General features: G+C 35.7%; 1 long non-coding RNA gene across 2 annotated transcripts; it reads left to right on the top strand.

Moving 5' to 3' along the window:
• The first annotated feature begins 17,601 nt into the window (after positions 1–17,601).
• On the top strand, positions 17,602–26,448 carry LOC140893580 (uncharacterized). Of its 2 annotated transcripts, XR_012153206.1 has the most exons (6): positions 17,602–17,731; positions 18,100–18,162; positions 18,252–18,294; positions 25,442–25,504; positions 25,594–25,636; positions 26,179–26,448. It is a non-coding gene; the product is annotated as an uncharacterized lncRNA (long non-coding RNA). The 2 variants fall into 2 exon arrangements; XR_012153207.1 differs by lacking the exons at positions 17,602–17,731; positions 18,100–18,162; positions 18,252–18,294 and adding an exon at positions 24,943–25,072.
• The last annotated feature ends 607 nt before the right edge of the window (positions 26,449–27,055 follow it).

Here is a 27,055-nt window from a genome sequence, read left to right as displayed (position 1 = left end):
ATGATATCTACTTCTCGGGATCCCAACCGACGAATGATGAGATGAACCTTGTTTTGAAAACATGCATTGTATTTACTTTTATATCATGATTTTGATATATATTTGTATGCATGTTTAGTTGCTTTTACTGGGAAATCTATTTCTCACCGGAGTTATCCGGCTATTGTTTTGTTGTATGTGTCATTGCAATAGGAGGGAGTGGATCCGGACAAAAGCGGAATTGAAGAACAAGAGAGGAGAGAATATAGTGTGATGATCCGAGTTAGAAGTTGAATGAGCTGTCATGTTGTAGAATTGAGCCTTAAACATGATCTTGTTATAGCTACTTGATTCACAACTTATAGATGATCTAGTTGTGGTTTGGTTGATGTTTATAGGATTTGAAATGGTATGTAAATCCTTTGAATCAAATTGGGTATCATGATCTTGAATGGTATAACAATGCTTCTTGCTTGTTGTGATAACCTTGTTTATGTTTTAAGGCCTTGTATTGATCTATTTGTATCCATTGTATAGCATGATAGATGTTGATATGATTTAGATCATGTATGAAAACATTAGGAGTTGATGCTTGGATGGAAATGCATGAAGAACAGTTTTTGACAGCAGCTGAGCACCTTCTTTTTGTTCTGGTGCAGGGGCCTGCGCACGGGCGAGCTATTACTCGCGCGCGCGCGAGCCCGCCCTTGAGGCTTCGGGCTCATTGGCCTGCGCGCGCGCGAGGGGTGATGTCCGCGCGTGCGCAAGGCAATCCATTTAAAAAAAATATATTTTTTATTCTTTTGTTTAGACATTGATTGTTGTCTATTATTGTTGATTAATGTTTATTGAGAGATTAGAACTCGGGTCGTCACAACAGGTGGTATCAGAGCAAGACAATTCTGGACTTAGATAGACAGTGAGTGGGGTAGATCGAGTCTTCTGCTTTACTTATTTATGTTTTTTTTATCATGCTATGATTTAATTACGTGATTGAATTACATGTTTTAAATGCTAGCATGATTTACTTTCAAGTATTTTAGTACAAGATGTTGTATTTATTTTATTTGAAAGTATGATTACGATGATTAAAGATGCATGCTTATTGGAATATCTGAACTGATAGAGGCATGTATCCTGATGAATTATGACATACTACCTGATTATCTGAATTGATTGGAAGCATGTTTTATTTGAAGATTGTGATTATTTATTTAAGATTGAATCAGAACCGAGTCTTGATCAGAGGTAAGATGATCAGAGGAGGACTGAGATAATTTGATGATTTGGTATCCTAACCATTTTGATAATCAGATATGTCTCGAAGACCAGGACGACCTCCTCTGAGACCCCATGTTCCTATTTCTCTACCAGAACAGACAGTTCATACTCCACCGACAGTTGTCACACCGATAGTGCGTGCAACTGCAGTCCCGAGTAATGAACAGGGCAGTACATCACGAGATATGACAGATATGACTGCAACTCCAATGGAAACATTGTTGAAATGTTTTCAATCCTACAAGCCGCCAACTCTGAAAGGTACTGAGAATGCAGTTGAATGTGAAGGATGGCTTGATGACATGGAGATGTTATTTGATTCAATTGACTACGGTGATGAACGAAGAGTCAGACTTGTTGGTCATCAGTTGCATGAGGTTGCTAAAAGCTGGTGGTTCACAACAAAGAAATCTCTGGAGCGTAGAGGAACTGTTTTGACCTGGAATGTCTTCAAGACAGAGTTTTATCAACGTTTCTTTCCGGTATCTTATCGTAAAGACAAGGGTGCCGAATTTGCTAACCTGAGGCAGGGAAACTTGAATATTGAAGACTATGTTGCAAAATTCACTACATTGCTACGTTTTTCTCCACATGTTGCAGATAGTGACGAGGCTATGGCTGATCAGTTCATTAATGGACTGAATCCTGATGTTTTTACACTGGTGAATACAAGGCAACCGAATAATTTTGCTGATGCCTTGAACAGTGCCAAAGGAGCAGAAGCTGGCTTGATACAGTAGCGAGGAGCTTCGTATATTGCACAGCCTCCGAGACAGTCACAACCTTCAGCTTCAACTCAGAAACAGTCGTCTCGATTTGACAGTGGTGGCAGTAGCAGTGGCAAGAAGGGATATTTGCAAGCTAGAGGAAAACAATTTAAGAAATCTGGAAGCAGTTCTTCAAGTTCCAGTGGTACGAAACAGAAGTCTGGGGTATTCTGTAACACTTGTGGTGGAGGACATCCAACTGATCAGTGTCGAGGTGTATCTGGGAGATGCCATATATGCCATCAGACTGGCCATTTTGCGAGAGTATGTCTTCAGAGAGGTGCTGGACAGGCACGAGGTGCAGAGTCATCACGATCAGTGGCTCAACCCGCGAGGCAAGCCTCCTCTGTCCATTCCTTTCAACCATCACCACCTCAGCAACAGTCGAGGCAAGGAGGAAGTTAGGCAGACAGTCAGCCACAGAGACAGCAGGCTCATGTCTATGCACTGATGGAGGAACAGGAACAGGGAGCACCAGATGACGTGATTGCAGGTAACTGTTCTCTTTATGGTTATCCCGCATATGTCTTGATTGATACAGGTGCATCCCATATGTTTATATCTGCCAAATTTGTTGCATTGCATGCTTTGCCTGTTAAAACATTACCTATTGTAGTATCTGTTTCTTCTCCTTTGGGGAGGGGTCTTATCTCGATTCAGATAGTTAAGAATTGTTTACTACAGTATGAGGGTACTGAAATTGAGATAGATTGCTTCATACTTGGTATGTCTGATTTCGATTGTATTATGGGGATTGATATGCTGAATAAGTACAGAGCTACCGTAGACTGTTTCCAAAAGATAGTGAGATTCAGACCTGAAATGGCTGGAGAATGGAAGTTCTATGGTAAGGGTTCACGTGCCAAGATTCCTCTTATTTCTGTATTATCTATGACCCGACTTTTGTAGAAAGGAGCAGAGGGATTTCTTTTTTATGCAGTTGATGTGTTGAAAACTAGCCCGAACCTGGCTGATTTGCCAGTGGTTAGTGAGTTTGCAGACGTTTTCCCTGATGAGATTCCAGGATTACCTCTGTATCGAGAGATTGATTTCAGCATAGAACTGATGCCAGGAACTGCACCGATTTCGAAAGCACCTTATCGAATGGCACCAGTTGAACTGAATGAATTGAAGGAACAGTTAGAAGATTTACTGGCCAAGGGATACATTCGACCCAGTGTTTCTCCTTGCGGAGCTCCAGTACTGTTTGTTAGAAAGAAAGACGGTTCAATGAGATTATGTATCGACTACCGGCAACTGAACAAGGTTACGGTAAAGAACAAATACCCTTTTCCTCGTATTGATGATTTATTTGATCAGTTGCAGGGTTCTTCTGTGTATTCCAAGATCGATCTGAGATCTGGATACCATCAGCTGAGAGTTAGGGATTCTGATATTCCTAAGACTGCGTTCAGAACCAGGTATGGCCATTATGAGTTCATTGTTATGCCGTTTGGTTTGACGAATGCTCCAGCTGTGTTTATGGCTTTGATGAACCGTGTATTTCAGAAGTATCTCGATGATTTTGTGATTATCTTTATTGATGATATTCTGATATATTCAAAGAATTTGATTGATCATTCTGAACATCTGAGAACAGTATTGAAGACTTTAAGAGTCGAGAAACTGTATGCTAAACTGTCGAAATGCGAGTTTTGGCTGAAACAGGTTGTCTTTCTTGGACATATTATATCTGGGAATGGTATTTATGTGGATCCAAGTAAAGTCGAAGCAGTGATCAGTTGGTCGAGACCGACATCTGTTCCTGAAATTCGTAGTTTTATGGGTTTGGCTGGGTATTATCGTCGATTCATTAAAGATTTTTCCAGTATTGCGAAGCCGATTAATCAGTTGACTCAGAAGAATACTCCATTTGTCTGGTCTGATGCTTGTGAATCCAGTTTTCTGGAGTTGAAGAAACGATTGACCAGTGCACCAGTCTTGACAATTCCTTCAGGTACTGGTGGTTTCACTGTTTATTGTGATGCATCTCACCGATGTTTAGGTTGTGTTTTAATGAAACGAGGTAATGTGATTGCTTATGCCTCGAGACAATTGAAGCCTCATGAGACCAGATATCCGATTCATGATCTTGAATTGGCCGCCATTGTATTTGCTTTGAAGATTTGGCGACATTATCTGTACGGGGAACAGTTTGAAATCTATTCTGATCACAAGAGTCTGAAATATCTGTTTTCTCAGTCAGAACTGAATATGAGACAACGGAGATGGCTGGATTTGCTGAAAGACTTTGACTGCGAGATTAAATATTATCCAGAAAAATCGAATGCAGCAGCAGATGCATTGAGTCGAAAGGTATGTTCTTTATCCTTATCGACGATTGGTGTATCGAATTTGATTGAAAACTATTGTTTATCTGGATTAGTATTTGATACAAACTATCAGCCATTACGACTCTATCAAATTCAAGTTGAACCAGCTTTATTGGTAAGAATTCGAGATGCTCAGAAACTTGATCAGAATGTGCAGAACTCGATTGAGAAAGTTGGATCAGGGCATGTATCTGAATACCGGGTTCGAGGTGATCTTCTTTACATTCACAATCGCCTAGTAGTGCTTGATATGTCTGATGTACGTCAACAACTACTGAAAGAGGCGCATTGTAGTCGTTACAGTATTCATCCTGGTGGTAGGAAGATGTATAACGATCTGAAAGCTCATTATTGGTGGAAGCAAATGAAGACTGATATCACTGATTTTGTAGCTTGATGTTTGAATTGCCAACAGGTGAAGGCTGAGAGGAAGAGACCGCCTGGTTTGTTACAGAGTTTGTCTGTACCGGAATGGAAATGGGATCATATTTCCATGGACTTTGTGACTAGATTACCTCGATCTTCTAGAGGCTGTGATGCTATCTGGGTGATTATTGACAGATTGACGAAATCAGCGTGTTTTATTCCTTATCGTATGACGTATAGACACGACCAGATGGCAGAGATTTATGTCCATGAAGTTTTCAGATTGCACGGAGTGCCGAAATCTATTGTATCAGATCGTGATCCTCGATTCACATCACATTTTTGGCACAGCTTACAGAGTGCTTTGGGTACTCAGTTACACTTGAGCACAGCTTATCATCCACAGACTGACGGACAGTCTGAGCGTACTATTCAGACATTGGAAGACATGTTGAGAGCTGTAGTGCTTGATTTTGGCACTAGTTGGCAAGTATCACTACCTCTTTGTGAATTCTCGTACAACAACAGCTATCAATCGAGTATAGGAATGGCTCCTTTTGAAGCTTTATACGGAAGAAAATGTCGATCTCCTTTGTACTGGGATGATATTTCTGAAGTACCTGATACTGGTCCTGATATGATACGTGATATAATTGACCAGGTGAAGCTTATTCAGAAACGAATGAAGACAGCTCAAGATAGACAGATGAAATATGCCAACATTCGACGTCGACCGTTGTCTTTTGAACAGGGGGATCGTGTATTTTTTAAGATTTCTCCGTTCAGAGGCACTGTCAGATTTGGCAAACGAGGAAAGTTGTCTCCACGCTACATCGGTCCTTATGAAATTCTGGAGAAAATAGGCAATCTTGCCTATCGATTAGCTCTTCCTCCATCGTTATCTGGAATACATTATGTCTTTCATGTATCGATGCTTCGAAAATATCTTGCTGATGAATCTCATGTGCTTCAATCTGATGAGACTTAACTCGACGAGACCTTGAGTTATTTTGAAAAGCCAATTCAGATTCTTGATCGAAAAGAGAAGCAACTACGAACGAAGACTATTCCACTTGTGAAAGTCCAGTGGAGTCGTCATGGTATTGAAGAAGCGACGTGGGAAACTGAATCTGATATGAAGCAAAGATTTCCTGAGATGTTTCATTGATGTGAGTCTTCTTTAATTTTCTGTTATCTGATATTTGATATATAATCTGTTGATATTACTTCAGATTTCGAGGACGAAATCGTGTCTTAGAGGGGGAGAATTGTAACGCCTAGAATTATTTAATTTTGATCCGAGAATATTTAATTTGGGAATATTTGGAGTTTTGATTTAAATTCTAATATTCTTAAATTATTTAGGATTGAAATTGAATAAATTGAGAAATTGAGGACTGAATTGCAATTATTGCATAGTTGAGGGGCCAAAGTGCAAAATCCTTATTTGGGCTGGACACTTGTGATTTTCCTAGAACTCACGTGTGAAACACCATTTCTTCCATCAGATTACTCAGCAAAGAAAAAAAAAGGAAACCGAGAACAAGAACAGAGAATTTCCAAAGTTTCTTCGTCTTTTTCCAATCCACATATCTTGAGCTACGGATATCCGATTTCGATTCCAAAAGATGTTCTGGAATCCTCGCAAGACGAACTTTGATTTGATGTAAGTTTCTTCTTTGTTCATCAATGTTTGACAGTTCGAAAATGACAGGGATCAGAAGCTGGTGTTGACTTGATGTTGTTGAGCTTCTATCTTTGATAATCTTGAAGTTGAGTTGAGAATTGGTTGTTATATCATATTCTTGTGATGTTACAACTATGGTTCGATTGATATACCTGTTGATATGTTGGGTTTGAAACTTCACCAGTTGATATACATGTTATAAATGTTGTAGATATGTGTGGAATCGCCGAGTTTGTACCGATATGCCGTCGAACTCTTGATTTGAAGTGATTTGCTATTATTCTTGAACTTAGAAGTTGCTGAACTATTACCTGATGATTCCTTGATTGTTATGCTATTGTTTCAGTGCATAAACAGAGTATATAAACTCAAGAAGTCGACTCCGAAACCGATAGAAGATAGAACAAGGTTGGTACAGTTTGCCTTGAAGTTCTTGTTGAAGTTTGGGTTGATAGTGAGCAGACTTTGAGATGAGTTTTTGGTGATTGATCTTGTACAGACTTTGACAAGTTCGAAGACATCCTAAACGCCATATTTGAAAGGTAAAAGTGGACTACTATTTGATTGGGATTACAACTCGAGATGGTTTGTATCGAGTTCCCCTAAATCACATACTTGTTTGCTTAATTGCTCTTATGTGTTTTCATTTGAGTTGTTGAATAAGTTTTTGATGTTATGAATGCCTTGATGATGATATATGTTGAATTCATCTTGAAGACTTATTCCTTGATTTTGAAATGAACGGAAACGTTCGAATAGACAATTTGTGGAATCGTATATGTATGGCCTGGGTGGTTGTTTTAGCCTAGCGTCTGATTTGCATATATGATTGCTTCAAAGTCTAGAGAAGAAAGATAAGTAACCCCACCTCGATCGGGAGAGTCGGTGGATTAGTTATGATATCTACTTCTCGGGATCCCAACCGACGAATGATAAGATGAACCTTGTTTTGAAAACATGCATTGTATTTACTTTTATATCATGATTTTGATATATGTTTGTATGCATGTTTAGTTGCTTTTACTGGGAAATCTATTTCTCACCGGAGTTATCCGGCTATTGTTTTGTTGTATATGTCATTGCAATAGGAGGGAGTGGATCCGGACAAAAGCGAAATTGAAGAACAAGAGAGGAGAGAATATAGCGTGATGATCCGAGTTAGAAGTTGAATGAGCTGTCATGTTGTAGAATTGGGCCTTAAACATGATCTTGTTATAGCTACTTGATTCACAACTTATAGATGATCTAGTTGTGGTTTGGTTGATGTTTATAGGATTTGAAATGGTATGTAAATCCTTTGAATCAAATTGGGTATCATGATCTTGAATGGTATAACAATGCTTCTTGCTTGTTGTGATAACCTTGTTTATGTTTTAAGGCCTTTTATTGATCTATTTGTATCCATTGTATAGCATGATAGATGTTGATATGATTTAGATCATGTATGAAAACATTAGGAGTTGATGCTTGGATGGAAATGCATGAAGAACAGTTTTTGACAGCAGCTGAGCACCTTCTTTTTTTTTTTTGGTGCAGGGGCCTGCGCACGGGCGAGCTATTACTTGCGCGCGCGCGAGCCCGCCCTTGAGGCTTCGGGCTCATTGGCCTGCGCACGCGCGAGGGGTGATGCCCGCGCGTGCGCAAGGCAATCCATTTTAAGAAAAAAAAAATTTTATTCTTTTGTTTAGACATTGATTGTTGTCTATTATTGTTGATTAATGTTTATTGAGAGATTAGAACTCGGGTCGTCACAGAAATAATGGATTTTGAGATGAATATTTGTTTGATTGAGCCAGATAATCTAGACATGAAATATCACATTCTGGAAAAAGGCACAATACATCAGATTTTATATCTATTCAGTAGTTTGGAAATGTTGTATGAATTAATAGGAAATCAGTATTGGTAAAGGAAAATAGAGAATGATATGATAGAAATGAGTTTCCGATACGTACGTTTCCAGTAATACAATCAGAAAAGAAGAGACCGAATGATCTATGAATCAGTTTAGCAACTCTAAAGTCAAAATAAGAATAATGTTTTTGACAGATTTAATTCGAAATTACTCAAGTCGTCATGAGTTTGCGATTTGTATTGAAATAGATTCGTCAGATTTAAGAATTCACTAGATTAGCAGTAATATTGATATGAGTTGCTAGATGTTAAGAAGTTAGTGATATGATAAAATTACAGGAATTGTTGAAATTTATTGTCGAGACAGAGACTTTAAATTTAGTTAGTAGATTGTGACATCGATTTTTAGAAGTTCTGAGTATTTGATCGCTTTATGCCACCCTTTGATCGATGGATTGTCTGAGGTGACTATTCAGATTTGAGGAAATGCTTAGAACTATAGTATCTGATTCGATACTAACCGATAGAGTTTGCCATTTTCTTATTGCGATTCCTGTAACAGTTATTCGATTGATATAGAGATAGTGTTTTTGACTAAGAAATAAGAAGAAAAGCAGAAGTTCCTTTGTGATAAGACAGTATTGCAAAAGTATTAACGATCAGATCAGATGTGGTTTGATAAAAGACAGAGAATATGAAGATTGATTCGTACTGAATTTGAACAGAACAGATTAGACAGACCCAGAGTTTGAATCTTGAATAGAATGTTCAGTGAGAAATATTCTTTCCGAAGAAATATCTGATACAGAAGGAAATTTTATTATGAATAATCAATATAGATTTTAATCAGAAAGAAAGAAGAAGATACGATATCAAAAAAGATATCTAAAGTTCTTAGGATTGAAATAAGAATTACTTGAGTCAGCTTTACAGTATACGCGATTCAGTAATTCGATTGAATGCGATTTCGAGGACGAAATCATTCCTTAGAGGGGAGGAATTGTAAGGCCCTGAACATATGAATAATAATTACGGAATTAGAGATTTAAATTTCGTATTTGAAAAATATTCAATTAGGAATTTATGAAAATTAGAGATTTATTTTTTGAGCCGAAAATATTTAATTTGAGAATTTACGGATATTTGAGAACTAAATTCCGGGATTCTTAAATTAAAAAAATAAAATATTTGGGTTGAATATTTATGAGATTGAATATTTTTATTATGAGTTTGGATATAAAGAGGATTTAATTTGAAGAAGAAACTCGAGCAGGGACTGAATTGCAAATATCGAAGTTTCAGGGGCTAAACTGCAAAAATGTGATTTGAATTGTCAACAAGAGATTTATATTACACTTTGCACGTGTATATCTTTCCCTTCAGCAGCATCAAGAATGAGAGAGATATGAATGAAGGTTTCAAGAATTGATTTGTTAAATGTGAGAAGCTTGGGGACCAAAATGCAATTTTGGTCATGATAGTGGATTACACGTGTGATGTGTATGTAATGGCATGAAATATCAGATTTCCATCAGATTTCCAACGAGAGAAGAGGCAGAAAACTTAGAGAATAAATTCCATGGCCGATTCCTCTCATTCCAAAATTCATAGAAATCGATCCGGCCGGTAGAATTTCAAATTGATCGTATATTTGCGATCACGACTTCGAGTGCTACACTTTGACGTAAGTTTGGCTAAATTCTACCATGTTCGAATTTTAAGATGTTGTTAGAATTAAGATTTCATTGTATAAACGTGTTCTAGTATATACGACGATAGCATATCTAAGTCGGATTGCGAAAAGATCGTCGTTTGGGCATGTTTATCAATTATTGAACATTTCTGAAAATTCTGGAATTTTTAGGCTATTGGTTTCGTGTGATATGGATGGAATTGAATATGAAAATGAGACTAGTTAATAGTTAAGATGGTGTCTATGCTTCTGGAATTACCGAATTCGAGTCGTTACGCCGTCGATTTTGTTTGTCGAATTTCTGAAATATGCAAGTGTTGGATTTGAATGTGTAGTGATGAAATGATATTGATATGAAGTAGATATCAATGTTTGATTGATATTAAAAGTATTAGAATCATCGGTTTCGAATTGATTCGTCGTCGATTGGATTTTGGTTAATTGAACAAGATTTGAAGTTGATGAAACCTTGATGAGTTGAAATGAATTTGAGAATCTAATGTTTAGTTGTAAACACTTCAATTCAGATTTAAGTTGAAAGGTATCGAAGTCGATTCAACGAGTCCGGAATGGAATTGACATGAGCTACAAGTTGAAGACAACTAACACCTTGGATTGATTGAGCAGAATTCTGGACAGCTCATGTTTGATCAAGTAGTGCAAGAGTTTCAGAGGTTTGAGTTCAGATTAAAGGTATGATTCGACATTAAATTCGACAGGTAGAATAACTCGAGAATGTGATGGTTTTCGAGTTTATTAAATCACATACATGCATGATTAGTTGTTTTACTTAATCTTATGTGATCTATATGAATTACTTGCCTTTATTGATTTAGTTGATTGATATATGAGATGTTTGATTCAAACATGATTTTCTTATTGAGATTGATGCTTGATACTTATTTGAAATTAATGAGTATAGATTACTTTGAATTATTGAGTTGTGGTAGATTGGTTATAGAGTTGAGAGTAAACCTCTTGAGCCACAATTCTTTCAAAACCTTGAAAACAGAATCGAAAAGAAAATATTGGACGTGGTGAACTTGCATATGAGAGGCTTGAAATCTGACTTGATTTCTTTTTGCCACGACTCTCAGTATAGTGTTCACAGTCCAGGGAATACACGATTGTTACCACCTCGAGCGGGAGTGTAGGTGGGAGGCTTGATTTGTGGCCTTATTATATTCCCGGGATCCCAACGAAATGATTTTTGAAAATATCGATTCTGTGAGACTGGAATCCTTGAACCCTTGACGTATCTTTGAGTCTGTATATTATTGAATGAATTTTCCTTGAATGATATTCGACAGGTAAGGGTATCAATAAAGGATGATTGTAATAGTAGATTAATTGTTTAAGTTATATCTACTTGATTTATATAGATGTCTTTCATACTGAGATTTATTCTCACCGGAGTTATCCGGCTGTTGTTTTTCTTGTATGTGTGCATTGCATTAGGTTGAAGAGTAAGCGAGTCGGGCTTGGCAAGGAATCGAGAGATTGAGAGATTAGAGTGGAAACTCGGGTGTTAGAAGAAGTTTATGTTTTGTCAAACATGTTAGGTTTGGATTCCAATGTTTAGATGTTAAAACATTGGTTGAGACTTTAATAGTTTTTCATGTTTTGATATTTGTATTAAAGCTTGAGACTAGCTTTTAATCTAGAAGTATATAATGTTGCTACCTTGAAATCTAGTTGAGTTACTTTTTGTAGTTTCTACATGTAAACTTGAGATTGTTTATGTGAAGAGTTGGAACTCTACTTGTTGTAGCATCTTATGATGGGGCTTTGAAGTTTCTTGTATAATTATTCTTCTAGTCTTGATGTTATTTTTGGGGAGTTGGCATGTACATGTTTTTATTCCCTTGGATAGGTGTTAAGAATTATTAGCATGCTATTATGTGATTTATACATGGAACTAGTAGCATGTATGAGATTCATGTTAGCTTGGTTATACCTTGTAGCTTGCCTTTAGATCATTCTATTATGAATTTGAGATGCTTAGAATGTTTCAAGCTCTTTAAATTTTGCATAAGACAGCAACAGCAGTTTCTGAATTTTCTGCATAGAACATTCTCGCTCGATCGGTGAACTTCAACCGATCGAGCGAGGCCATGTTTTCTTCGGGCAGAAAGTTGCTGAATTTGTGCTCTCTCGATCGGTGAACTTTTACCGATCGAGCGAGGCCTTGTTATTTTAAAAAAAAAAAATTTTTATGCCTTTGATTGCTTGATCTTAATTCATGTATTGGATTAAATGTTTAGTATTTCATCTTGTATAAATCGTTATGATTTGAGAGATTAGTGCCCGAGTCCTCACAGTTATATACTATAGTGTAATCCTAGTGTAATTTTAGTTTTATTATAGTGTAATTCTAGTGTTATTTTAGTTATACTATAGTGTTATTATAGTGTAAATTTAGTTATACTATAGTGTAATCCTAGTGTAATTTTAGTTATACAATAGTCTAACGCTAGTGTTATTTTAGTTATACTATAGTGTTATTGTAGTGTAAATTTAGTTATACAATAGTGTAAACCTAGTGTAATTTTAGTTATACTATAGTGTAATGATAGTGTTATTTTAGTTATACTATAGTGTTATTGTAGATTAAATTTAGTTATACTATAGTGTAATCCTTGTGTAATTTTAGTTATACTATAGTGTAATTCTAGTGTTATTTTAGTTATACTATAGTGTTATTGTAGTGTAAATTTAGTTACACTATAGTGTAAACCTAGTGTAATTTTAGTTATATACTATAGTGTAATTCTAGTGTTATTTTAGTTATACTATAGTGTAATTGTCTCTAGTGTTATTTTAGTTATACTATAGTGTTATTGTAGTGTAAATTTAGTTATACTATAGTGTAAACCTAGTGTAATTTTAGTTATACTATAGTGTAATGCTAGTGTTATTTTAGTTATACTATAGTGTTATTGTAGTGTAAATTTAGTTATACTATATTGTAATCCTAGTGAAATTTTAGTTATACTATAGTGTAATTCTAGTGTTATTTTAGTTATACTATAGTGTTATTGCAGTGTAAATTTAATTATATTACAGTGTAATGCTAGTGTTATTTTAGTTATACTATAGTGTAATCCTAGTGTAATTTTAGTTATACTATAGTGTAATTCTAGTGTTATTTTAGTTATACTATAGTGTTATTGTAGTGTAAATTTAGTTACACTATAGTGTAAACCTAGTGTAATTTTAGTTATACTATAGTGTAATCCTAGATTTATTTTAGTTATACTATAGTTTTATTGTAGTGTAAATTTAGTTATACTATAGTTAATCCAAGTGTAATTTTAGTTATACTATAATGTAATGCTAGTGTTATTTTAGTTATACTATAGTGTTATTGTAGTGTAAATTTAGTTATACTATAGTGTAAATCTAGTGTAATTTTTGTTATGCTACAGTGTTATTGTAGTGTAAATTTTGTTATACTATAGTGTAAATCTAGTGTAATTTTAGTTATACTATAGTGTAATGCTAGTGTTATTTTAGTTATATACTATAGTGTAATCCTAGTATAATTTTAGTTTTATTATAGTGTAATTCTAGTATTATTTTAGTTTTACTATAGTGTTATTGTAGTGTAAATTTAGTTATACTATAGTTTAATGCTAGTGTTATTTTGGTTATACTATAGTCTAATGCTAGTGCTATTTTAGTTATACTATAGTGTTATTGTAGTGTAATTTAGTTACACTATAGTGTAAACCTAGTGTAATTTTAGTTATACTATAGTGTAATCCTAGTGTTATTTCAGTTATACTATAGTGTTATTGTAGTGTAAATTTAGTTATACTATAGTTCATCCAAGTGTAATTTTAGTTATACTATAATGTAATGCTAGTGTTATTTTAGTTATACTATAGTGTTATTGTAGTGTAAATTTAGTTATACTATAGTGTAAATCTAGTGTAATTTTAGTTATACTACAGTGTAATGCTAGTGTTATTTTAGTTATACTATAGTGTTATTGTAGTGCAAATTTTGTTATACTATAGTGTAAATCTAGTGTAATTTTAGTTATATTATAGTGTAATGCTAGTGTTATTTAAGTTATATATATACTATAGAGTAATCCTAGTGTAATTTTAGTTTTATTATAGTGTAATTCTAGTGTTATTTTAGTTATACTATAGTGTTATTGTAATATAAATTTAGTTATACTATAGTCTAATGCTAGTGTTATTTTGGTTATACTATAGTGTAATGCTAGTGTTATTTTAGTTATACTATAGTCTAATGCTAGTGTTATTTTAGTTATACTATAGTGTTATTGTAGTGTAAATTTAGTTATACTATAGTGTAAACCTAGTGTAATTTTAGTTATACTATAGTGTAATGCTAGTGTTATTTTAGTTATACTATAGTGTTATTGTAGTGTAAATTTAGTTATACTACAGTGTAATCCTAGTGTAATTTTAGTTATACTATAGTGTAATTCTAGTGTTATTTTAGTTATACTATAGTAAATCTAGTGTATTTTTTGTTATACTATAGTGTAATGCTAGTGTTATTTTAGTTATACTATAGTGTTATGTAAGTGTAAATTTTGTTATACTATATTGTAAATCTAGTGTAATTTTAGTTATACTATAATGTAATGCTAGTTTTATTTTAGTTATATACTATAGTTTAATCCTAGTGTAATTTTAGTTTTATTATAGTGTAATTCTAATGTTATTTTAGTTATATTATAGTGTTATTGTAGTGTAAATTTAGTTATACTATAGTTTAATCCTAGTGTTATTTTAGTTATACTATAGTGTAATGCTAGTGTTATTTTAGTTATACTATAGTGTTATTGTAGTGTAATTTTAGTTATACTATAGTGTAATGCTAGTGGTATTTTAGTTATACTATAGTGTTATTGTAGTGTAAATTTAGTTATACTATAGTGTAATCCTAGTGTAATTTTAGTTATACTATAGTGTAATTCTAGTGTTATTTTAGTTATACTATAGTGTAAATCTAGTGTAATTTTAGTTATACTATAGGGTAATGCTAGTGTTAATTTAGTTATACTATAGTGTTATTTTAGTGTAAATTTTGTTATACTATATTGTAAATCTAGTGTAATTTTAATTATACTATAGTGTAATTCTAGTGTTATTTTAGTTATATACTATAGTGTAATCCTAATGTAATTTTAGCTTTATTATAGTGTAATTCTAGTGTTATTTTAGTTATACTATAGTTTTATTGTAGTGTAAATTTAGTTATACTATAATGTAATCCTCGTGTAATTTTAGTTATACTATAGTCTAATGCTAGTGTTATTTTAGTTATACTATAGTCTAATGCTAGTGTTATTTTAGTTATACTATAGTGTTATTGTAGTATAAATTTAGTTAAACTATAGTGTAAACCTAGTGTAATTTTAGTTAAAATATAGTGTAATGCTAGTGTTATTTTAGTTATACTATAGTGTTATTGTAGTGTAAATTTAGTTATACTATAGTGTAAACGTTGTGTAATTTTAGTTATACTATAGTGTAATGCTAGTGTTATTTTAGTTATACTATAGTGTTTTTGTAGTGTAAATTTAGTTATACTATAGTGTAATCCTAATGTAATTTTAGTTATACTATAGTGTAATTCTAGTGTTATTTTAGTTATACTATAGTGTTATTGTAGTGTAAATTTAGTTACACAGTAGTGTAAACCTAGTGTAATTTTAGTTATATACTATAGTGTAATTCTAGTGTTTTTTTAGTTATACTATAGTGTTATTGTAGTGTAAATTTAGTTATACTTTATTGTAAACCTAGTGTAATTTTAGTTATACTATAGTGTAATGCTAGTGTTATTTTAGTTATACTATAGTGTAATCCTAGTGTAATTTTAGTTATGATATAGTGTAATTCTAGTGTTATTTTAGTTATACTATAGTGTTATTGTAGTGTAAATTTCGTTATACTATAGTTAATCCAAGTGTAATTTTAGTTATACTATAATGTAATGCTAGTGTTATTTTAGTTATACTAAAGTGTTATTGTAGTGTAAATTTAGTTATACTATAGTGTAAATGTAGTGTAATTTTAGTTATACTATAGTGTAATGCTAGTGTTATTTTAGTTATACTATAGTATTATTGTAGTGTAAATTTTTTTATACTATAGTGTAAATCTAATGTAATTTTAGTTATACTATAGTGTAATGCTAGTGTTATTTTAGTTTTATACTATATTATAATCCTAGTGTAATTTTAGTTTTATTATAGTGTAATTCTAGTGTTATTTTAGTTATACTATAGTGTTATTGTAGTGTAAATTTAGTTATACTATAGTGTAATCCTAGTGTAATTTTAATTATACTATAGTCTAATGCCAGTGTTATTTTAGTTATACTATAGTCTAATGCTAGTGTTATTTTAGTTATACTATAGTGTTATTGTAGTGTAAATTTAGTTATACTATAGTGTAAACCTAGTGTAATTTTAGTTATACTATAGTGTAATGCTAGTGTTATTTTAGTTATACTATAGTATTATTGTAGTATAAATTTAGTTATACTATAGTGTAATCCTAGTGTAATTTTAGTTATACTATAGTGTAATTCTAGTGTTATTTTAGTTATACTATAGTGTAAATCAAGTGTAATTGTGACGACCCGGTTCTTAATCTCTCAAATCACAAAATTCATCCAAGATCATCAATTAAAGATAAGTAATCAACAAGCATCTGAAGCTGCAATGATTTTTTTTTTTTTTTTTAGAGGCGGGGTGCGCTCTGGCGGCTCTTTTTCAGCCGCTCGAGCGCCCACCCTCAGGTGTGAGCACCAAAGGGGTGCGCTCAGGCTGCTGTTTTTTGCAGCTCGGGCGCTGCCTTGGGCAGATTCTTGCCCAAGAATTGCAGCTCATAATTGTTCTGAAAATTGCTTCCCAACTTGATTCTTTGATACAAAAACATGCACAAAATAAAGATCAAGTTTTAGACATGTTGATTCAATTCCAAAAACACATCACCATATTCTAAGAAACATTAACCAGGCAACAACATATACATTAACATCTCAATACCAAAGTAACACATCTAGTTCCAATGTGATTACAAGATCAAGTATAATTTCATATTCAAGTAGTAAACACTCTAGACATAAACTTAAGTCTATCAAGTGTACAATTTCAACTCTAACCTAGGATCAACTTAAAATGTAAAGTAGACAAGATTCAAGTCTACTAACTATACAACATAGCTCTTGATCTTATCAAACAAGTGACAGCAACTCAACATCTATACCGGATCATCACGCTTATCCCTCATTCTCTGTTCTTCAATCTCGCTTCTGTCCTGTTCCACTCCCGCCTATTGCCATGACACATACAACACAACAATAGCCGGATAACTCAGGTGTAACGCCCGGAATTATTTAATTTTAATCCGAGAATAATTAATTTGGGAATATTGGAGTTTTGATTTAAATTCTAATATTCTTAAATTGATTAGGATTGAAATTGAATGAATGGAGAAATTAAGGACTGAATTGCAATTATTGCATAGTTGAGGGGCTAAAGTGCAAAATTTTGATTGTTAGTGGGACACTTGTTATTCCTAGGCTTAGTCACGTGTAATTATCTTGCAATTCCATCAGATTCTTCAGCCCAAGGAAAGAAAAGAACCGAGAGCAACTTTCAAGAGATCTTCAAGCTTCATCTTCATCTTCAAATCCTTATATCTTGAGCTACGGTTATCCGAATTCGATTCCGAAAGATGTTTTGGAATCCTCTCGACAAGACCTTCGATTTGATGTAAGTTTTTCTGTCTTTCATGTTGGTTTGAGAATTCGAAATGGACAGGGATCAGAAGTTGGAATGGATTTGATGGTTTTGATCTTCTAGCTTTGATGTTCTTGAAGTTTGGTTAAAGAGTGATGTGTATATCATGTCCTTATGATTTCCAGATATGTTTCGATTGATATATACTTGCTGATATGTTGAGTTGAGTTGTTGAACATCTGATATGAATGTTAGAAATGATTTAGAGTTGTTCGGGATCGCCGAAGTAATACCGAAATGCCGTCGAACTCTTGAATCGAAATGATTTGCTATTGTTCTTGGAATCTGAAGTTGTTGAACTATTAGCTGATGATTCCTTGTTTGTTATGCTATGATTTCAGTGTGTAAACAGGACAAGTGAACTCGAGAACGTTGAATTCGAAACCGATAGAAGAACACACAAGGTTGGTTGAGTTTCCTTTGAAGTTCTTGTGGAAGGTTGAGTTGATATTGAACAGAATTTGAGTTGTGTTTGGTAATTGATCTTGGACAGAATTGGACAAGCTCAAAGACATCCTAGACATCACATTTGAAAGGTAAAAGTGGACTACTATTTGATTGGGATTACAACTAGAGATGGTTTGTATCGAGTTCCCACAATTCACATACTTGTTTGCTTAAGTGCTCTTATGTGTTTTACCTTGATTACTTGGATAAGTCTTTGATATAATGAATGCTTTGATTATGATATATGTTGCATTCATCTTGATGACTTATTCCTTGAATTTGAAATGAACGGACACGTTCGAATAGACGATTTGAGGGATTGTATATGTATGGCCTGGGTGGTTGTTTTAGCCTAGTGTCTGAACTACATATATAATGGCTTCAAAGTCTAGAGGAGCAAGATAGTAGCCCCACCTCGATAGGGTGTGTCGGTGGATTAGCTATGATATCTTCTTCTCGGGATCCCAGTCGATGAATGACGAAATGAACCTTGTTTTGAAAGCATGCATTGTATTTACTTCTATATCATGATTGTGATATTGATTATGCATGTTTAGTTGCTTTTACTGGGAAATCTATTTCTCACCGGAGTTATCCGGCTATTGTTTTGTTGTATGTGTCATTGCAATAGGAGGAAGTGGAACCGGGCAAAGGCGGACTTAAAGAACAAGGAATGAAATCGATATAGAGTGAGGATCCGAGTTAGGAGTTATGTGTGCTGTCATGAAGTTTATTGAGTCTTAAACATGATCATGTTAGAAGATACTTGTACCAAGACTTGTAGATGATTGAGTTGTGGTTTTGTTGATTTTTATAGGATTGGAAATATGTTGTAAATCCTTGAATCAACATAAGGTGTCTTGAACTTGATATATGACAATGTTATTGCATGTTATGAGAATTATGATTATGTTGTAAAGCCTTGGAATGGTTTATTCCTAACAATTATAGCATGTTAGAATGCATGTTAGATGTTATGATTGATTAAACCATGTCTAGACTTTGGTAGGACATGATCTTGAATCAATCATAGGCATGATCTCGTTTTTGACAGCAGCTGAGCCATATTTTTTTTCTGTTGGTTTGGCTGGCGCACGGGCGAGCTCCTGCTCGCGCGCGCGCGAGCCAAGCCAGGGGGCCTCGGTCCCATTGGCCGGCGCGCGCGCGAGGGGTGATGCCTGCGCGTGCGCAGAGCAATTTATTTAAAAAAAAAAAATTTTTTTTTTTTATTCTTTTGTTTAGACTTTGATTATTGTCTAACATGGTTTAATAATGATTAATGAGATTAATGAGAGATTAGAACTCGGGTCATCACAACAGGTGGTATCAGAGCAAGACAATTCTGGACTTAGATAGACAATGAGTGGGGTAGATCGAGTCATTTGCTTTACTTATTTATGATCTATGCTATGATTTAATTACGTGATTGAATTACATGGTTTAAATGATAGCATGATTTACTTTCAAGTAATTTATTACAGTATTGTATTTATTTTATTTGAAAGTATGAGTACTATAATTAACGACACATGTTTACTGGAATATCTGGAATGATTAGAGGCATGTGATCTGTTAATTATGATATGCTACCTGATTATCGGATTTGATTGGAAGCATGTCTTGTTGAGTACTTGTTCTTCGATTCTTTATTTACACCTGAATCAGAACCGAGTCTTGATCAGAGGTAAGATGATCAGAGGAGGACTGAGATAATTTGATGATTTGGTATCCTAACCATTTTGATAATCAGATATGTCTCGACGACCAGGAAGACCTTCTCTTCGACCACAGGTTCCTACTCTACCACAGGTTCCTATTCCTCTGCCAGAACAGACAGTTCATACTCCACCGACAGTTGTTACACCGATAGTGCCTCGAGCTACTGCAGTGCCGAGTAATGAACAGGGAAGTACGTCAAGAGATATGACTGATATGACAGCAACTCCTATGGAAACACTTCTGAAACGTTTCCAATCCTACAAGCCGCCTACTTTGAAAGGTACAGAAAATGTCGTTGAATGCGAGGGATGGCTTGATGATATGGAGATGCTATTTGATTCACTTGACTACGGGGATGAACGGAGAGTTAGATTGATTGGGCATCAGTTGCATGAAGTTGCGAAGAGCTGGTGGTTCACTACAAAAAGAGCTGTGGAGCGTAGAGGAACTGTACTGACTTGGAATGTCTTCAAAACTGAGTTCTACCAACGCTTCTTTCCTGTGTCTTACCGCAAGGATAAAGGGGCTGAGTTTGCAAATCTGAAACAGGGGAATTTGAATATCGAAGACTACGTTGCAAAATTCTCTACATTGCTACGTTTTGCTCCACATGTTGCTGACAGTGACGAGGCTATGGCTGATCAGTTTATCAATGGCCTGAGTCCGGATGTTTTTACACTGGTGAATACAAGGCGACCGAATACCTTTGCTGATGCCTTGAACAGTGCCAAGGGAGCGGAAGCTGGTTTGATACAGCAGCGAGGAGTTTCGTATACCGCACAACCTCTGAGACAGTCACAACCTGTAGCTCCAACTCCGAAACAGTCTTTTCGATTTGAAGGTGGTAGTAGCAGTGGAAAGAAAGGGTTCTTGCAAGCAAGAGGAAAACAGTTTAAGAAGTCTGGGAGCAGTTCTTCGAGTTCCAGTGGTACGAAGCAGAAGTCAGGAGTGTTCTGCAACAGTTGTGGTGGAAATCATCCAACCGATCAGTGCCGAGGTGTATCTGGGAGGTACCATATATGCCAACAGACGGGTCATTTTGCAAGGGTGTGTCCTCAGAGAAATACTGGACAGGCAAGAGGTGCAGAGTCATCACGATCAGTGGCTCAACCTGGAAGACAGGCCTCTTCTGTTCATTCTTTCCAGCCGGCACATCCACAGCAGCAGACTCGACCAGGTGGAGGTCAGGCAGGCAATCAGCCTCAGAGACAGCAGGCTCATGTCTTTGCTTTGACTGAGGAGCAGGCACAGGGAGCACCTGATGATGTGATTGCAGGTAACTGTTCTATTTCTGGTTATTTTGCTTATGTGTTGTTTGATACCGGTGCATCCCATACGTTTCTATCTGCCAAATTTGTTGCATTGCATTCTTTGCCTGTTGAGTCATTACCAGTTGTAGTATCTGTTTCTTCTCCTTTGGGGAGGGGTCTTATCTCGATTCAGATAGTAAAGAATTGTGTACTACAGTATGAGGGTAATGAGATTGAGATCGATTGTTTTGTACTTGGTATGTCTGATTGTGATTGTATTATTGGGATTGATATGCTGAATAAGTACAGAGCTACCGTCGATTGCTTTCAGAAGGTAGTGAGATTCAGACCTGAGATGGCTGGAGAATGGAAATTCTATGGTAAGGGTTCACGTGCTAAGATTCCTCTTATTTCTGTATTATCTATGACCCGACTTTTGCAGAAAGGAGCAGATGGATTTCTTGTTTATGCGGTGGATACGTTGAAAACTAGCCCGAACCTGGCTGACTTGCCAGTGGTTAGTGAATTTGCGGACGTCTTTCCGGATGAGATTCCAGGATTACCTCCGTATCGTGAGATTGACTTCAACATTGAACTGATGCCTTGAACTGCACCGATTTCGAAGGCACCATATCGAATGGCACCAGTGGAATTAAAAGAGTTGAAAGAACAGTTAGAAGATTTATTGGCCAAGGGATACATTCGACCCAGTGTTTCTCCTTGGGGTGCTCCAGTTCTGTTTGTCAAAAAGAAAGACGGATCAATGAGATTGTGTATTGATTACCGGCAACTGAACAAGGCTACGGTAAAGAACAAATACCCTTTGCCTCGTATTGATGATTTATTTGACCAGTTGCAGGGTTCTTCTGTGTATTCCAAGATTGATCTGAGATCTGGATACCATCAGCTGAGAGTTAGGGATTCTGATATTCCTAAGACTGCGTTCAGAACCAGGTATGGCCATTATGAGTTTATAGTTATGCCGTTTGGTTTGACGAATGCTCCAGCTGTATTCATGGCTTTGATGAACCGTGTGTTTCAGAAGTATATCGATGATTTTGTAATTATCTTTATTGATGATATTCTGATATATTCCAAGAATCTGATTGATCATGCTGAACATCTGAGAACAGTTTTGAAAACCTTACGAGCCGAGAAATTGTATGCTAAACTTTCGAAATGTGAGTTTTGGCTGAAACAGGTTGTCTTTCTTGGACATATTATATCTGGAAATGGTATTTCTGTGGATCCAAGTAAAGTAGAAGCAGTGATCAGTTGGTCAAGACCGACATATGTTCCTGAGATCCGGAGTTTTATGGGATTGGCTGGGTATTATCGTCGATTTATCAAAGATTTTTCCAGTATTGCGAAGCCAATTACTCAGTTAACTCAGAAAAATGCTCCTTTTGTCTGGTCTGAAGCTTGTGAATCTAGTTTTCTTGAGTTGAAGACACGACTGACCAGTGCACCAGTCTTGACGATTCCTTCAGGTACTGGTGGTTTCACTGTTTACTGTGATGCATCTCATCGAGGATTAGGGTGTGTCTTGATGCAGCGAGGACATGTGATTGCTTATGCCTCAAGACAGTTGAAGTCTCACGAAACCAGATATCCGATTCATGATCTTGAATTGGCCGCCATTGTATTTGCTTTGAAAATTTGGCGACATTATCTGTACGGGGAGCAGTTTGAGATTTATTCTGATCACAAGAGTCTGAAGTATCTATTTTCACAGTCAGAATTGAATATGAGACAGCGGAGGTGGCTTGATTTGCTTAAAGACTTTGATTGTGAGATTAAGTACTATTCAGGGAAATCGAATGCGGCAGCAGATGCACTTAGTCGAAAGGTATGTTCTTTGTCCTTATCGACGATTGGTGTATCAAATTTGATTGAAGACTGTTGTCTGTCTGGGTTAGTATTTGATACGAATTATCAACCTCTTCGACTCTATCAAATGAAAGCTGAACCAGCTTTATTGGTAAGAATTCGAGATGCTCAGAAACTTGATCAGAATATACAGAATTCAATTGTGAAAGTCAGATCAGGGCATGTATCTGAATACCGGGTTCGATATGATCTTCTTTATGTTCACAATCGCCTTGTAGTGCCTGATATTTCTGATGTGCGACAACAACTACTGACAGAGGAGCATTGTAGTCGTTATAGTATTCATCCTGGAGGTAGGAAGATGTATAATGATCTGAAGACTCAATACTGGTGGAAACCAATGAAGTCTGATATCACTGATTTTGTATCTCGGTGTCTGAACTGCCAACAGGTGAAGGCTGAAAGGAAGAAACCGCCTGGCTTGTTACAGAGTTTATCCGTGCCTGGATGGAAATGGGATCATATTTCCATGGATTTCGTGACGAGATTACCTCGATCTTCTAGAGGTTATGATGCTATCTGGGTGATTATCGATAGATTGACGAAGTCTGCGTGTTTTATACCTTATCGTATGACGTACAGACATGATCAGATGGCAGAGATTTATGTCCGTGAAGTTGTCAGATTACATGGTGTGCCGAAGTCTATTGTATCAGATCGTGATCCTCGATTTACATCTCACTTCTGGCATAGCTTACAGAGTGCTTTGGGTACTCAGCTTCGTTTGAGCACAGCTTATCATCCACAAACAGACGGGCAGTCTGAGCGTACCATTCAGACATTGGAGGACATGTTGAGAGCTGTAGTGCTTGATTTTGGCACGAGTTGGCAAGATTCATTACCTCTTTGTGAATTCTCGTACAACAACAGCTACCAATCGAGTATTGGAATGGCTCCATTTGAAGCTTTATACGGAAGAAAATGTCGATCTCCTTTGTACTGGGATGATATTTCAGAAGTACCTGACACTGGCCCTGATATGATACGTGATCTGACTGATCAAGTGAAGCTTATTCAGACAAGAATGAAGACAGCTCAAGATAGACAAGCGAAAATATGCTAACATTCGACGTCGACCTTTGTCTTTTGAACAGGGGGATCGAGTATTCCTGAAGATTTCTCCTTTCAGAGGTACAGTCAGATTTGGCAAGCGAGGGAAGTTGTCTCCACGCTACATTGGTCCGTATGAAATTCTGGAGAAAATAGGCAATCTTGCCTATCGATTAGCTCTTCCTCCGGCGTTATCTGGAATACATGATGTCTTTCATGTATCAATGCTTCGAAAGTATCTTTCTGATGAATCTCATGTACTTCAATCTGATGAAGCTGAATTCGACGAGACTTTGAGTTATTTCGAAAAGCCGATTCAGATTCTTGATCGTAAAGAGAAGCAACTTCGTACGAAGACTATTCCGCTTGTGAAGGTTCAGTGGAGTCATCATGGTATTACAGAAGCGACTTGGGAGACTGAATCAGATATGAGACAACGATTTCCAGAGTTATTTTCTTGATGTGAGTCTCCTTTAGTTTTCTGTTATCTGATATCTGTGATATGATTTGTTGATATTACTAAGATTTCGAGGACGAAATCGAGTCTTAGTGGGGGGAATTATAATGCCCGGAATTATTTAATTTTAATCCGAGAATAATTAATTTGGGAATATTTGGAGTTTTGATTTAAATTCTAATATTCTTAAATTGATTAGGATTGAAATTGAATGAATGGAGGAATTAAGGACTGAATTGCAATTATTGCATAGTTGAGGGGCTAAAGTGCAAAATTGTGATTGTTAGTGGGACACTTGTTATTCCTAGGCTTAGTCATGTGTAATTATCTTGCAATTCCATCAGATTCTTCAGCCCAAGGAAAGAAAAGAACCGAGAGCAACTTTCAAGAGATCTTCAAGCTTCATCTTCATCTTCAAATCCTTATATCTTGAGCTACGGTTATCCGAATTCGATTCCGAAAGATGTTTTGGAATCCTCTCGACAAGACCTTCGATTTGATGTAAGTTTTTCTGTCTTTCATGTTGGTTTGAGAATTCGAAATGGACAGGGATCAGAAGTTGGAATGAATTTGATGGTTTTGATCTTCTAGCTTTGATGTTCTTGAAGTTTGGTTAAAGAGTGATGTGTATATCATGTCCTTATGATTTCCAGATATGTTTCAATTGATATATACTTGCTGATATGTTGAGTTGAGTTGTTGAACATCTGATATGAATGTTAGAAATGATTTAGAGTTGTTCGGGATCGCCGAAGTAATACCGAAATGCCGTCGAACTCTTGAATCGAAATGATTTGCTATTGTTCTTGGAATCTGAAGTTGTTGAACTATTAGCTGATGATTCCTTGTTTGTTTATGCTATGATTTCAGTGTGTAAACAGGACAAGTGAACTCGAGAACGTTGAATTCGAAACCGATAGAAGAACACACAAGGTTGGTTGAGTTTCCTTTGAAGTTCTTGTGGAAGGTTGAGTTGATATTGAACAGAATTTGAGTTGTGTTTGATAATTGATCTTGGACAGAATTGGACAAGCTCAAAGACATCCTAGACATCACATTTGAAAGGTAAAAGTGGACTACTATTTGATTGGGATTACAACTCGAGATGGTTTGTATCGAGTTCCCACAATTCACATACTTGTTTGCTTAAGTGCTCTTATGTGTTTTACCTTGATTACTTGGATAAGTCTTTGATATAATGAATGCTTTGATTATGATATATGTTGCATTCATCTTGATGACTTATTCCTTGAATTTGAAATGAACGGACACGTTCGAATAGACGATTTGAGGGATTGTATATGTATGGCCTGGGTGGTTGTTTTAGCCTAGTGTCTGAACTACATATATAATGGCTTCAAAGTCTAGAGGAGCAAGATAGTAGCCCCACCTCGATAGGGTGTGTCGGTGGATTAGCTATGATATCTTCTTCTCGGGATCCCAGTCGATGAATGACGAAATGAACCTTGTTTTGAAAGCATGCATTGTATTTAATTCTATATCATGATTGTGATATTGATTATGCATGTTTAGTTGCTTTTACTGGGAAATCTATTTCTCACCGGAGTTATCCGGCTATTGTTTTGTTGTATGTGTCATTGCAATAGGAGGAAGTGGAACCGGGCAAAGGCGGACTTAAAGAACAAGGGATGAAATCGATATAGCGTGAGGATCCGAGTTAGGAGTTATGTGTGCTGTCATGAAGTTTATTGAGTCTTAAACATGATCATGTTAGAAGATACTTGTACCAAGACTTGTAGATGATTGAGTTGTGGTTTTGTTGATGTTTATAGGATTGGAAATATGTTGTAAATCCTTGAATCAACATAAGGTGTCTTGAACTTGATATATGACAATGTTATTGCATGTTATGAGAATTATGATTATGTTGTAAAGCCTTGGAATGGTTTATTCCTAACAATTATAGCATGTTAGAATGCATGTTAGATGTTATGATTGATTAAACCATGTCTAGACTTTGGTAGGACATGATCTTGAATCAATCATAGGCATGATCTCGTTTTTGACAGCAGCTGAGCCATATTTTTTTTTTGTTGGTTTGGCTGGCGCACGGGCGAGCTCCTGATCGCGCGCGCGCGAGCCAAGCCAGGGGGCCTCGGTCCCATTGGCCGGCGCGCGCGCGAGGGGTGATGCCCGCGCGTGCGCAGATCAATTTATTTAAAAAAAATTTTTTTTTTTTTTTTTATTCTTTTGTTTAGACTTTGATTATTGTCTAACATGGTTTAATAATGATTAATGAGATTAATGAGAGATTAGAACTTGGGTCACCACATCTGGTGAGAAACATATTTCCCAGTAAAATCAACTAACATGCAAATCATGTCATATATATCAAACTCAATATATAATAAAAGACAATGCATGTTTTAAAATAGGCTTCTCTTAAAGAATCTCTCATTTCGTCGGTTGGGATCTCGAGAAGAAGATATCGTAACTAAACCACCGACTCTCCCGATCGAGGTG

This window comes from Henckelia pumila, chromosome 3, assembly GCF_033568475.1.
Source record: "Henckelia pumila isolate YLH828 chromosome 3, ASM3356847v2, whole genome shotgun sequence".
Classification (NCBI taxonomy): Eukaryota; Viridiplantae; Streptophyta; class Magnoliopsida; order Lamiales; family Gesneriaceae; genus Henckelia; species Henckelia pumila.
Note: the sequence above shows the minus strand (reverse complement) of the source record. Positions and strands in the feature narration are given on the sequence as shown.